This window comes from Tamandua tetradactyla, unplaced genomic scaffold (genome assembly GCF_023851605.1).
Source record: "Tamandua tetradactyla isolate mTamTet1 unplaced genomic scaffold, mTamTet1.pri scaffold_156_ctg1, whole genome shotgun sequence".
Lineage (NCBI taxonomy): Eukaryota > Metazoa > Chordata > Mammalia > Pilosa > Myrmecophagidae > Tamandua > Tamandua tetradactyla.
This window is the reverse complement of record NW_027518278.1, coordinates 13,580-28,878: the sequence shown is the minus strand read 5'-3', so window position 1 is coordinate 28,878 and position 15,299 is coordinate 13,580. Positions and strand designations below refer to the sequence as shown.

Genomic DNA, 15,299 nt, shown 5'->3' with positions numbered 1-15,299 from the left:
TTTGAAAGGATGTGAAGAAATTGGACCACTTATTCATTCTTAGTGGGAACTTTTATAGGTGTAGATACAGTGGAAAACAGTTTGGTAATTTCTCAGAAAATTAAATACTGAGTTGCTCTATGACCAAGTATGCCAGTTTGAATCTGTTGTGCACCACAGAAAAGCCAAGTTTTTACATCCTTATTCAGTATTGCTGGGTGGGAGCTTTTTGATTGTTTCCATGGAGATATGACTTTTTTGTGGGGGATGACTTTTGATTACATGGTTTCCATGGAGCTGTGTCTCCACCAATTCAAGGTGGGGTTGCTTACAGAAGCCCTTTAAAAGGGAACCATTTTGGAAAAAACTTTAGAGTCAAGAGAACCATGAGAGCCCCCAGAACTGAGTGAGACACCAGAACAGAGAGCACCTGCAGGAAGCCACTGAAGAGAAAACTAGCAGATCTCACGTGTGCTTTTCCCACTGAGCAAGAAATGCTGGACATCATTGGCCTTCTGAACCAATGATTTTTCCCTGGATGCCTTAGATTTGGTATTTCATAGTCATGCCTTAATTTGGACATTTGCTCAGCCTTAGAACTGTAAACTTACAATGTAACAAATTCCCCTTTTAAAACCATTTCATTTCAGGTATATCACATTCCATCAGCTTTCAAACTAGAACACCCAGCAATACCAATACCCAGTATATACCCAGAATAGTTGAAAGCAGTGACATAGACATTTGCACACCCATGTTCATAGTAGCACTATTCATTACAGCCAAAAGATGGAAACAATCCAAGTGCCCATCAGAGATTAATGGATAAAAATTATGTTATATATATATATATGGCAGAATATCATGCAGCTGTAAGAAGAAATGAGGCCCTAAATCATATGAAAACATTGCTGAACCATGAGGACATAATTCTGCATGAAATATCAGACACAAAGAACAGATTCTGCATGATTTTACTTTTATGACTTTGGTAAAGTTAATCTCAGAGATTACACTGAAGAATACAGCAGACTTAGACATACAAAGAATCTGGAGATGGAGGAAAGGCTACCCAAAGAAGGTAGACTAAACTTTATAGGAACAAATAGAAGTGATTGTAACTAAAAATGGGGTTACATAACATTGCCATAATGAAGATGAATGTAATTGAAAGGGTATGTATAGTGCCATGTATCCCATTGATTACACTTACAATTTTAAATAAGTTATGAAATGAACTATTTCAAAGATTTGATATTACTGACAAGAGTTAGTAATAGAGGGGTACAGTGGGAAAACTAAAAATGCAGGCTGTGACTAATAGTTAACAGAAAGACATCAACAGTACCACAGCACTACCAATGGCAACTAGTTGGAGAAAGGGACATGTGAGAAGGGATGGTATTTTATTTGATGAGGCTGTACTTGTCAGTTCTTTGCCTCTGTGGGCAATGAGAGTTGTCTAAAGTTGAGAATGCTGCTGATTGCACAACCTAGTGAGGATACTGTACACATGATTTGCCTATTTTGGACATTTGGCATCCATGATGCCCAATAGAGGGAGGGAGCTGAAGGGTACAATGACTGAGAAGCAGCATGGCAAACTGTGATACATTTATATGATGGAATATGGTGCATCTACTAAAAGGAAGTGTGTCAAGAGGCACAAAATCATCTGAATAAACCTAGGGAACAAGTATTGATAGTCCCTTGAGGGTCTGAAGGAATATATATATAATTTCCCTTCTGGGAAACTCTAGTACCATCTCAGCCAATGAGGACTACTAAGAAAATATGCCAAGTTCTTGATTTTTAGGATTGCCTTTATCAAACTTATTTCTGCAGTAGACAAGCTAAGGTTACTTCTAATGAGGCCTAAGAGTTGCTTCCAGGGAACCTCCTTTTTTTGCTCAGTTGTGGCCACTCTCTCTCTAAGCCTAACTCTGCAGGAAAAATTTTACCCTCCCTCACATGTGAGATGTGACATTCAGGTAGAAATTCCTCCCTGACAATGTGGGGCATGAGACTGGACTGCCACCATGGGATTGACAATGTCTTCCTGACCAAAAGTGAGAAAAGAAGTGCAAAAAATAAGGCATCCATGGTCAAGGGAGATCAAATAGAGTGAGGAGGCTATTGTGCAGGCTAATCTTCTGCAAGCTTCAATTAGATAGTGCTAATTGCCATGGTTTGCAAAACTCCAACCATCACTCCTGTTAACTTTCAAGAACACCTAGGGCTGGAACTGAGAGTCAGTAAGACTCAACCACTAAGTGTGCTTCCCTGAAACCTATTATTTCCAGAAGGCACTAGGCCAGATAAATCCAGAAACCCAGAGAGACCTGCCTATTCAATTTTATCAACTAATTTCATCTCCCTATCTTTTAGTGTTGACACCCATTCTCAATGTGAAATTCAGAATGGGCATTACATAAAGATCCCTATAGATCTGAAAAAGAATCAAAGTGGAAGGATGAGTTATAACAGAGAAAATAAGACTTAACAAAGGATTATGTTTGTTGAACCAGTATATTGATATTTCTTCTAGCCTCCAATGTTTTGGAGCAATGAAGGAATAATCTGAAATAGTGGAATGGTAACCCATAACAAACTCTGAAATCCGTTCTGTAGCTAGTTGTTGAAGAGTACTTTGAAAATTATTGCTTTTTCTTTCTTTTCTTTATATTTATATATTAAATTTCAAAATAAATATTTCCTTTAAAAAGCAAGGATTAATAAAGATATTTGATATATTTATGAAAAAGTAATAGAAGCATGTAAAGAGGGGTACCCAATCCCCTTTCTCCTTGGTTTCAATGTCAGGTTCCTCTGGCACTATTCTACCCCTATTTACCCAACCAGAAGGTCCCAAATTTTGTATATGTATATCATGAGTGTGTATATAGTCCCACTCTCTCTGAATCAGTCAGAATTTCTCAAAATAAAGAATCCTGAATCTATAAAACATATTTGAGCATGCCTTGGTTTCTAGTTGTCAAAGTCCTTAATGAATGCAAATTTGCCTAAGTCTTGCTAAAATATTTCATGAGAAAGTAAAGAAGAAAAAAACATTAAATGGGATAGGGAAGAACATAAAGTTCTTTGTCCCCTGTCTAAGAATAATCACCTAGGAAAAATGGCAGCAAATCCACAGTTCAGCATTGGGGCCAAGAACAGGAACATTTTACTCACTGGGTATACTTCCCAAGTTGTCTCAGAGCCATAACACCTCCATATCAGCCCTATGGGAAGAAGATCTGACTTCAGTATGGACAGAGCATCACAGTCCACATGGCCCTATAGGGAGGCCTTTGAACTCATGGTCAGAAGCTCATTCTGTCAGAAAAAGAAAAAAAGAAAAGAAAGCCGGTCAGTCACCCTCTATGGGCCAGTAAAGCAACAAAGAAAGCTTGGTGCACATGGTTTAGCTAGATACTCTGCCCCTTTCAGACACCTCTCTGTATTTCTGAAATTAGGTTTTCATATTACAAAGTGCCATAAATTTGGAAGTTAAAGAAAATGGCACTGACTTTCAAGTGCATTGATAAGAATGCAAAGAGATACTTAAGAAAGGCACAAAATCAACATACAAAAGTTAATTTATTTCCTTTCCCAGCAATGAACATTTAAATAGAAAACAAACAAATAAATGCATTTAGGATAGTATATACATACAATGGATTCTGTTGGATTAAGCCTAACACAATATATAAAAAAACTTAATCCTGTATACCAAGAAAAATTTGAAAGACATGAAGCAAAATCTAAATAAATACAGAAATATTCCTTTTCCATGGAGGACTAATAAAATATTTTAAAGATACAAATTGTTCTCAACTTTGATCTCTAGAGTCAATACAATTTCAACAAAAATCCCATCAAGATATCTTGTAGATATTGACAAGCTGATTTTTATCTTATATTTGCATATAAATTGCTTAAGAAGAACTCACATTTCATATTTCCTATACTTCAGTAAAAGTTTTATAATTAGAGTTACATAAATCAAGAGAGTGTGAACTTGGCACACAGAAAAATGGAAAAGGGTTCTGTCTACCTGTAGAGTCATGCAAATATAGTCAAGTGAGCATAACCCTTTCAACAAATGGTGATGGAGGATCTGTATGATCATATGTATGTTAAAAAAAACATAAACTTTATATGGTACACAAAGATTCACCCAAAATGGTTTTTGGATTTTTGTGAAAGAGGCAAAATTATAAAAACTTTAGAAGACACCAGTATGGAAAATCTACTGGGCCTTAGATTTACTGATGAGTTTTTATGTGCAACTCCCAAAGAGAAAATCATGAATGGTAAAAGTGCTAATGGACTTCATTAAAAATTTTTAAATTCTACCCCATAGAAGACACTAATAGAATGTGAAAGACCTCAGCCCTGCACTGGGAGAAAGTTCTGTCAACCATACATATCTAAACAGGATTTGTATCAAAATATGCAAAAAACTATAGATCAACAATAAGAAAATAAATTATTCAATTAAAAATGGATAATGGATTGAACCAACACCTCACCAAATTAGGTATACAGTTGGCAAATAAACACATTAAAGGTATTCAACATCATTTGTCATTACAGAAAACTAACTGAAAAGAATGAGAGAAACAGCACACCCACTGGAATGGCTGAACTCCAAAGAACTGACAATACCAGTGGCTAGCAATGATGTGCAACAATGGGGATTCTCATTCATTGCTGTAGGGGATGCATAATGGTACAGCCACTTTGGAAAACCTTTTGCAGTTCTTACAAAGTCAGAGATAGCTCAGCAAGTGAGTCATCATTGACACTTGTAAAATATTTAATCAACTTTGATAATTAATAACATTTAAAAAAAATCACACATATTTATATAGTTTTAATTATAATGACAAGAAACTAGAAAATAAACAAGGTGTCTTTCACAAGGTGAATGGAAAACTCAAATGTGATAAAATCCTGCCCTGGGATGCTACTTAGCAATAAAAAGGAAATCACTATCTACCACATAAAAATATGAACACATATCAAACTCAAAGCCAATCAGAAAAGGCTACATACTACATGATAAGGCTACATCTATTGCATTCTGAAAGAGGCAAAATTACAGACATTGTCAAAAGATTACTGGTTGCCAGTGATTTATCATGGAATGGTGGAGGACAGAAAAGGTGAAGTATTCTGCACAATATGTAATGGTGGATATCTGCCACTATTAATCTCTAAAATCTGTAGAATTTTACAGCACAAGGAGTAATTTTAATGTAAGTTAAAAGAAATTATATGTGGTAGATTAATTCAAATGCAATTTAAGAACCTAACTGAATTACAAATGTATAAGGCAAAATTACTACAGGTGGGAAGGGAAAATGTAGGGATGTAAGTAACTTTGTGCCGCTGATAGCTTCAGCCGGGCCGCGCAACCGGTACACTGGGTGGGTTTGGGGCGAGCTCGCAGGGAATTAACCTGGGTAAGCTGAAGCCGGCGCTTTCCCCAGCCGGCGGTCGTGAGTAAAATCTTCACTGAGGCCAGATACGGGTTAAAGCTTTATTGATACACACCGGGATGGGCCACCCGGGAACCCGAGGAGTGAGACGTCTGGGGTCCAAAGACCCCGGGGCTCGGATGACCCAGAGCGGGGTAAGCGTGGGGCTTAAGTACTCTCGGGGAGGGGTGGAGTCTTGGGCGCACACGTCAGGGAGGGACAGCCAATCACACAAGGCAGGAGGCAGTTGCTAGGCTGAGGGCTTAGGTTAGGTATAGAGGAGTGAAGAGAATAACAGGAAGGCTTGCGGTTTAGTGGTGAGTTACGGAAATGGGCGGTTTACAACAAGAGGGGGAAGGGGGGAACAGAGAGGGGGGTTACAGGTATGGAGGGCAGAGAGTGAATGTAGAGAGGGAGAGAAGGATTAAAAAATTTTAAACATGGCTAGGCTCCAGTCCCTGAGAAATATGCCACAACTTTGTAATAAGTGAAATCTGTAAGACTATGGGCAAAATGTAACTGTGAATAAGGAATGAACTCTAAAAAATTTCTTGCCTGGGAGGGTCTTTATTAACAATGGTGAAGCTGGTATACAAGTATATATGAATTGAACAATTTACTCAATGTATAGAAGATGGTGGGAGATCTGTTTCTCACTATTGGAGTGGGAAGTTATAGAGATAAATCATGAAAGAAAGCTAGAGTGATCATTTTGGTAATGCATTATGGCTGGGGACATATGTATGAATCCAAGATTAGCTTAATGCAGGACTATGCCATAGAGAAATATTTATAGTACTTAGGTGTACATACACACCTTAGTATAACCACATGAATTTCCTGGCACTACCAGATGAAAGAGTGGAGATACAGGGATGCCCCTGATGAGCCCCAGAGCTAAGATTTTTAAGAAGCAATTTTATTGCAATATATTCACATACTATTCAATTCGTCCAAGGTGTAAAATCAATGATTTTTAGTATAATTGCAGGGTTGTGCATTCCTCACCACAATCAAGTTTAAAACATGTTGTATACTCCAAAAAAACCCATACCCCTTAGCAGTCACCTGTCAATCCTTCTTCCTTTCCCCAGACCTACACAGCAACTAATTTAATTCTGTTTCTATAGATTTATCAATGTTTAAAGAATACAAAATATTACTAACTATAGCTGATAGTTTGAATTATGTGTATTTCTCCCATAAACTACCTTTGTACTACTGAGTACATTTGTATAGTTCATGAAAGAATACTCTTATATTTGTACTATTCACCATAGTCATCAACCACCACAGGGTTCAATATGTTATACAGTCCTTCTAGTAACATACACTACCTAAAACTACCCCGTTAATCAACATTCACACAAAAAATTCAGCAATTGTAATTATATTTAAAGTACATACCTATCATCACCTTTGGAAATCGATGCAGATATAGAATTTTAATGCCCCTCTCCAATAAAAGGAACCAGTTCATCCTCCAGCAATGGCTAATACAAGGTCTGAGGAAGGAAATACACAAGACAGTCTTGGAGAATATTCTAGAGGCAAAAAAGTAAGGAATTAAGAAAGCAATGCCAAAACACACATATACTTACACACATTTACAAATATGTGTATAACAGGAGCCACCTGAAATGTCTCCCAGTGGACAAAACTGGGACAATTTTAGCATGAAAATAAATCATGAGCAATTGACATTGTAACCCAAAGTACAAACAGGAATATGCAGGGATCAGACTGATTTAAATGATTCCTTTGATAAGTGCATGGAGAAGAATAGAAATATCCTCTGTATTTGACTTTCCTAAAATGACTAAGCAGATTCCATGAAATGAGTTGGCTTAAACAATGGGAACTTACTAATTTATGGCTTTGAGGCTAAAAGAAATTCCAAATTAAGGTGTCATCAAGGTGATACTTTCTTCCCAAAGACCACATGACAAGAAATATGGCAGCACCTACTGGTCTCTCCCTTCTCTTCCATGTTTCACTGATTTCAGCTCCTGGTTTCTATGGCTTTCTCCTTCTTTCTTTGTATGCATTCTGTTTATAAATACTCTACTAGGAGGATTCAGACCCATCAAGAATGAGGTGGGTCATAATTTAAATGAAGTAGCCATCAGAAACAGCTACTTACAATGGGTTCACAACAGCAAGGATGGCTTAATTTAAGAATATACTTTTCTAGGTTACATACCTCTTTAAACCACCATACCACTCAAAAAATTTTCAGTTTATTGATATAGATATTCATCAACGAGTTGAAACATAAGTCCCCACTCCTTGAGAGTGGCAATGTATAGTGACTTCCTTTCAGAAAGTATATAAAGGAGGTCAGGGGGAAAGGAGTCATTTTCTCTTGGAGAAACCTGACAGATAAAACTTCAGTCAGGTGATGAAGTTAAACAACAACAGTGATAAGTCATCTCGAGAGTATTAACCCTTCATAGGGAGTGATGGGAAAGGTATTTTAGCACTGAGATCTTCCTCAAAGAAACATCACAGCATAATCATGAGAAAAAACAGGTAAAGTTCATTTGGTGGACATGCACAAAATTCCTGACAAGTAAGTACTCCTGAATACTGTGAAGCATCATTAACAAGGATGTGTCTGAGAAACTCTCAAAGTCAAGGCTAGTTTAAGTAGACATGTGGACTAAGTACAAGGTGGTATGGGGATGAAATGTGGAATAGAAGAAGTTGAAACTAAGGAAATATGGAGAAAGAATAGACTGTAGATAATAAAAAAATATCAGTACTGGCACATAAATTGCAACAGATGGAGCACGGGAAGACAAAAAATTATAAGAGAAAAACTGGATCTTGGTTACATGATAATGTCTACATGTTCTGGACAATTTTCTGTAAATCTGCAGCTATTCTAGGATTAAAATTTACTAAATGACATTGCTGTACTTTTCAAAACACATAATGTTTGTAAAATATTCCTACTGTTATTAAATCCCGCTGTTAATTCATCTTATTGTTTTATGAATAATATTTATGACAAAATAAATAATCCAGAATAATATGTTATCAATAAAACTCTGTTATATATATACTTTGTTTATTAAAACATTTCTGTAGGCTTATTTATTATACACTACATTATAATTGGGTCTTTTTTAATGCTATTCTAGTTAGGCTGTTCCATTTGTCACTCTCTAAACTTCTGGTTATTATAGACAAGGCCCAAGAGTTATATATAAAGGAATATATTTCACACCATTTTTGAACATATTGAAACAACTGGTTTATGGAAAAAGACAGTCCTATTATGAAAGTGCAGGAGAGAGGAGGGAGATGAGAAAATACCCATTCAGTAGCCTCTCATGTGCCTGGATAGCCAGGTGAGACACTGGGGGAGACATTGGGTGAGAGTTTGATATTTACAATTATTATTGTCTGAAGTTGACTTTTTACCTTTGTCTCCCTGCAATATTGTTTGCTTTTCAGGGCAGTCACACAGATGAAAATGGTTTGAAGCTAGGACAGGGGAGAAAGCAGGTAATGGCACCAAAAGTGTCTCTCCAGGTTATCATTGAGCAGCTTTTTGGTGCTTTGTTTTTGATATCTAAAGAGGAGTAAGGCTGGCAGCTTGATAAAGGGAAATAACATTAGACTTTGTCAGGATCATTGCTGTTTTGATAAAAAGTATCCCCAATATCTAATACTATTCCTGACCTATGGGAAACACTCCAAAGTTTGTGATGAATGAATGAATAAATGGATAAAGGTGATACATTAGGGAACTCATTGAGAAACATCCTGGTGTATATAATGGGAATATTTTAAAACTGCATTAAAGAATATAAGATGATTCACTAGAAATAATTTTGAACCATGAGCCTGTCAGAGAGACCCTAGAAGATTGGCATGTGTTTTGTGAAATAAAAGACGTCAAAGTCAACTGCAAAGAAGGACTGCTACCACTCTACAGGTCACTTCTACAGGCCATACTGGGAGGCTTGTGCTGAGGATAGCAGGACAACATGAGGGAAGTAGCCTGGTCATCAGGCTACCCCATCACCTCCCCTTTTCTAGGAAGACATGGATGGGAGGGGGGAAAACATTGGTTCACAAAAAAATGCATGAAAATTTAAGATTTTTTTGGTTCTAGCAGATTTCCCCAGAGATTTTATGATTGACATATAAATCTGCTCATTGGTACTCTTGATGAGAGCCCCACAGTCGTTTGCCCCTGCCTGTCTTGAATAAACACCAAGGAAAAGAGATACTTGAGGGGAGAGAGATCCTTGTAACCTTTGTAGGCAGGATCATACTTCCCAAGGGCAGAAGGCAAGTTAGGTCAGTACAAGGACACGGGAGTCCCATAATTATGCCGACATGCTCCTGTGCAGGGAAGGGGTGAGGGCATGGCCTTGTCTAATCCTCTAGGTTTGCCATAGGCCAGGGTGGGGACAGAGCTCATAGACTGGTCTTCTTTGGCTACCATCAGCCATTTCATCTTTCCTTAATGCCCTGTATAATTAACACCACTTTCTAATTGTACAGAGGAAGAGGGAAAGTCAGAGCACCCTGTTTATAGAATCTTGCTGGCCTCCCCCTTCCCCTGCCAACTAACAGTATTTTCTAGTTGTTATGCACATGCTTGTATGGATATAGCACCATCCACAGCATTCTTGAGAGTCAGTTGTGGCTAACAGGATACTGGTACTCAGAGGCAGAGTTATGGTGGGCTCTGGAACCATGGATGACCTGCATGGCCACCAAAGTGTCTCTCCAGGTTATCATTTAGAAGCTTTTTGGTGCTTTGTTTTTGACATCTAAAAGCATGAGACAATTCTCAGGTATCTTAGAGTTTTCCTGTGAAATCCTGATATGTATTGCTATGATGGCTCTTATAGCAAATTGTCAAAATACTGTAAGGGGGAAAATTTCACCAGAATTATTTCCACCTATGTTGAAGAACCCCAAGAAGACCATGAGAAGACTGATCTGCTGACACTTGTCTATGAAACCCTTGAGTTCCCTGTGGTGGAGGCCAGTTCACTCATATAACAGACTCTGTGTTTGGAAGCATTCAATAAAAATCTATTCAGCTCTTCACTCAACATTACAGGAGACCTTCTGGAAAAAGAAAATCAAAGCAAGACCCCTAAACTTTTATCTCATGGAATGATAATGGCTTGCCTTCAAGAACCATCTCAGTTAAACTAGAAGGAAGGTGACTTCCTCCAATCTCAAATGACTCTTGCAAGAAATACCATTACAGCATCTCAGAATAATTGGAGATCTACTTCATTAGGAAACAATGGATGGTATGATTGAAAGCATTTATCTTCTGGAAAATCTACAAGTGACTGCCCAAGAAATAGCAAGATGGTAGCTAAACATGGAAGAACTGAAAGAACAAATAAAACTGTGAACACCACAATGCAAGACTGAAATGAGCTCTGCAGGATAAGGAGTGCCAGAAACAATCTCTGTATGACACTGTGCTAAGATCATAAACTTGCCTGTTCTATTTAGAGAGGCTTGCACAGATAAGGGTAACTGGAATAAACTACAATAGCAACTCAGAAAATAGAGATCCCCTGTTGTATCAATTGGCAGATGATGTGAGCAAACTCATTGATACTGTGCACTTAAATCTTTCCTCTAAAAGGCTGGAAGGAGAAAAACAAGAAATACTTAAGAAACTATGTGAACAAAGGCACATAAGTGAAGAGATTGCAGAGCAAACAAAGGGTCTTCAAAATGAACAAACATTATTGCAGTCTGCAAATTCAGAACTGGAAAATGAGACTGACAGACTTCAGATGAAATTTCAAATATATACTGAGATCCAACAAAATCATATGATGGAATGAGAAAAATTCAATTGAGGAAGAATCTTACTTCTTAGAAATGGAAAAGAAACTTTGTAAAGTGTATAGAGACTTGAACTTCACATATCAGAAGTGCAACCTCTGCAAGAATATGGCCTAAAATGTGGACAAATAATTAGAAAGAATCACTACCTTCTACTACAATGAGATTAAATATTATGAGAAGAAAGTTCAAGAAAAGGACCTAGAAAAAGTGACCACTGAGAGAAAGATCAGTGAACTAAGAAAGTCAAATGATTACAAAAGGGTAAAATTGTCAAATGTAGAGTTGAAACTCCATTTGTTCCCAGGTGGCTGTTTTGCCCTTAATGTTCCAGCTGCATCCTTCAGGAGCCTAAGTGTATAAATTTTTTATAGCCTCTAAAGCCTGACCATCAAACCTATGAGAAGACATTAGCTTTGCCTTTTGCTCTTTAAAATTAATTTTGATTATTTTCATTTTAGTTTATCTGCTATCTTTTAATGGATACAACAATTGATGTTCTTATTGAACTGTTATTGCTATAATTTTTAGGATAGTACTTTACAAATATATATTTGATTAGTTTAGCTGTTATGAATAATTCTAATTCATTGAACTCTCTGGAATTAGATACTGTCTCACTATTATGTTTTAATTGAAAATATCCCTAGCAGTTTTCTTGTTTATGGTAGTCTTAGTCTCATGATTGCATTTTTCTTTTTTTTGGAAAACAAAAACAAAACCTTTAGAAGCAATTATTCTAATTAAACTTCCTAAATTTACCTTTAAAATGCTTTGTCCTTTCAAGCACTGTATCTTGAGGGCCCACTACATGCCAGACACTATTCTAAGCAGTGGGATTACGTTGGTTGGCGAGGGAGAGGATGACCTATCTTAAGGGAGTTTAAATTATTTTGATTCTGATTAATTAAAAACTAAACATATGCCCACAAGAAAATTAAACACTATTAATGCCAACTGTCACAATGAAGGGATCTAAGCTTTGCAGGAATGCACCACATGCCCAGATCAGGGAAGTAAGTTAGGAAACCCAGCCCACCTGACAGATACCTTTTCAGGTGATCTGTCCCCTATAGCAGACCCACCCCAAACCACTTACCATTGTTGAATCTGAAAGACCACAAATTCAGGTGTAAACATTCCTTCTTTACAAAGTACACTCCTATAAGTATCTATTTACCAAAGAACATCCCAATAACTAAGATTGTTTAAATCTGCCTAGAAATTCATTCACTCCATGGTAAGGCTGGGACATTTCCCATGCCTGCAGCAGGCTGGGTGCTTCTGAAAGCCCTTAAGTCTCAGACTCCTGCTGTCTTAGGGCAAGTGGGGCAGAGGCAGTGTAAGCATCCATCTAGCCTAATATCCATGTCATCATCTATACCTCATTCAAATCCAGAAATCTCAGGTGTTGGATGTTGCAATAGTTAGAAATACAAGATGCAAAAGAAGGAAATATTTCCTCCTTTTCTCACTGGCTAGATCCAGGATGCATCCAGAGGCTGTAAAGAGCCTCACAGCCAACCATGAAAGTCCAGTATCACACAGTGAGAGCTGTGGAGGTTAGACATGAAAAACAGGTTGGAGGGCATTTAACTTGGGGTGAAGTGGCCTGACCATGGAGCTGTTCTTGCTGGACTCCCAGAGCTCAAGGATGGCTAAATCCAGAAGTCAAATACATTCTCAAATTCCACACCAGGGAAATGGAAGAAAGAGTTAACTCACCCATAAAGACCGTGGGTTCCTTGTGACTTTCCTGATGGAATTTCCTCTGCCACACAGGAGTGTTTCTTTTTCTGCAAAATACCAACTTTAAAATGATAAACACTAACAGTTTATGTTTGAGAGATATGTCCATACCTGTGTACCCTATGGTTACTTAAATGGGTGAGGTCCATGGTATAATGGGCACCACCCTGATATCCCAGAAACACCATAGCCTACAGATTGACATGGTTGTGTTTGAGCACGGTCAGCTTTCCAGCCATGGGCTTACTATAGACACCATCCCTTACAAAATAACCCTTGTTTCCCCAGCTTCTCCTTCTTTGGAAAGCTCTGCCCTAGGGGCCATCCCATCTAGCCTGTGGTTTTACCCAAACTCACCAGCCTGGTGTTAAATATTCTGTGCAATGAATGCTCAACTTAGATCCTGTTGTGGTCCATCCCTGGGTCCAGATCCCTGTGGTCCCAGTCATGGCACATGCCCAGAATTATAGAGTACTGACAGTCAAGTCTGAAATCTCAGCTGTACAAATCCCTCCACTTGAAGTTGCCATTTCCTTCCAGATTCCTGGTAGTGGTGGAACCCAAGGGTGTGCAGAACCTATATATACAACCCCCCAAAGAAGGGTTATATTATACTCTTTAAACATTTAAAGTGAGTCTTTAAAGGCTGACTTTAAATATTTAAAGATAGACTCTAAAGACTCATTAAATGATATATTAACAAACAACACTAATGGAAATATGGTCTCACTTGGAGATAAAGTCAATATCTGAATTTCAGGCCTTTTATCATTATGAGGTCTTGGCCTTGCTCAATAGTGTTATTCCAGTTGTTAAAGCTGCCAGCATACAATATACCAGAAATTTTTTGGCTTTTACAAAGGAGATTTCTTTGGTTACAAATTTACAGTTCTGAGGCCATGAAAATGTCCAAACTAAGGCATCAAGAAGTGGATACCTTCACTTGAGAAAGGCTGATAATGTCTAGAACACCTCTGTCATTTGGGAAGACATGTGGCATGTGTTTTCTGGTCTTCTCCTGTTTGCACTGCTTTCAGTTTCTGATTCCACTGGTTTTCTCTCTGAGCATCTGCAGGTCCTTTCTTGCTCCTCTGGGGATATCTCTCTGATCTCTCTGATTCCTTTGGATCCACTCTTAGCATACCTGGGGTGTCTCTGTCCCTGTGTTCATCACTTGATTTTTATCTCTCTACTGTCTGTATTAGCTCTGGTTTTAAATGGCTCTCTTTCATAAATGACTCCAGAAAGGATTGAGATTCCCTTGAATTCAGTGAGTCATATCTCCATGGAAACTACCTAATCAATAGGTCACACACACAACAGATCTGCAATAACAAAATTGGATTAAAGGAACATGGCTTTTCTGGAAATACATAATAGTTTCAAATCAGCACAACTATCCCTGAAAGAGCATGGCAATAAATCTTGTTTCCTTTTCTCTTACTCAATTCACAATCTGGAATCCTGTGCACTTAAAATTTCTTGGCATTTTGTAAATCATGGCCAACTCTATGGTGTTTTATCCCCAGCAGAACTGGTTTCAAACAAGAAGTTATAGCATTATTCCACTTGGATATTTAAAGGATTTAAAAAGGCAATTATGATAACTAATAAAGGATAAGATATAAATGAGATGCATCTATTTTATGTGAGATGATGTGACAGTCAGGTTGAGAACTGAAGAATGAGGAATTGGCCAAGCAAAGTGTTAATGGTACAGCATTCATGGCAGAATAGAAAGGACAAATGTTCAGAAGGAAAAATCACTTTAGGAGCTCAAGGAATAAAAGGGAGAGTAGAGCAGAGTGTATGAGTATGTAACTGGAGAGTTAGGAAGATGGCACATGGGGCCTTGGTAGGACACAAAAATATGGGTTTTATTCACAGAAACTCTTCATGCAAAGGGCCTTGGATAATAAGATTATGATGAAGTTGGAGCATGACAGAAGCAGCAGGATGAGCAAGGCTTGTTTGCGAACAAATGAACACCTACTTATATCTAACCTACCATGATAGGAAATATACAAACTGGCAAGAAGATGTCTCTACCCAAGTTACTGAATCTATCCTAAATATTGTGTCTTAGGGAAATTTACTGATTGATAGACAAGAGACTAATGTAAGAAAATATTGCTAGCCCTACACATTTGACCATGCCTATGTCACTTCTCATCCTGCCTTCTAAGAAACATGCTCAGACCTCCCTGATGTCACTTTCTCCCTTTCTCTGGCTTCTCCTTTATA

The 15,299-nt window shown here is 37.8% G+C and overlaps 1 long non-coding RNA gene across 2 annotated transcripts; it reads right to left on the bottom strand.

Moving 5' to 3' along the window:
• Positions 1–2,816: 2,816 nt before the first annotated feature.
• On the bottom strand, positions 2,817–13,654 carry LOC143673158 (uncharacterized). Of its 2 annotated transcripts, XR_013170219.1 has the most exons (4): positions 13,413–13,654; positions 13,032–13,102; positions 6,873–6,970; positions 2,817–3,315 (listed from the first exon to the last, which is right to left on the bottom strand). It is a non-coding gene; the product is annotated as an uncharacterized LOC143673158 (long non-coding RNA). The 2 variants fall into 2 exon arrangements; XR_013170218.1 differs by lacking the exon at positions 13,413–13,654 and having other exon boundaries at positions 13,032–13,210.
• Positions 13,655–15,299: the final 1,645 nt, after the last annotated feature.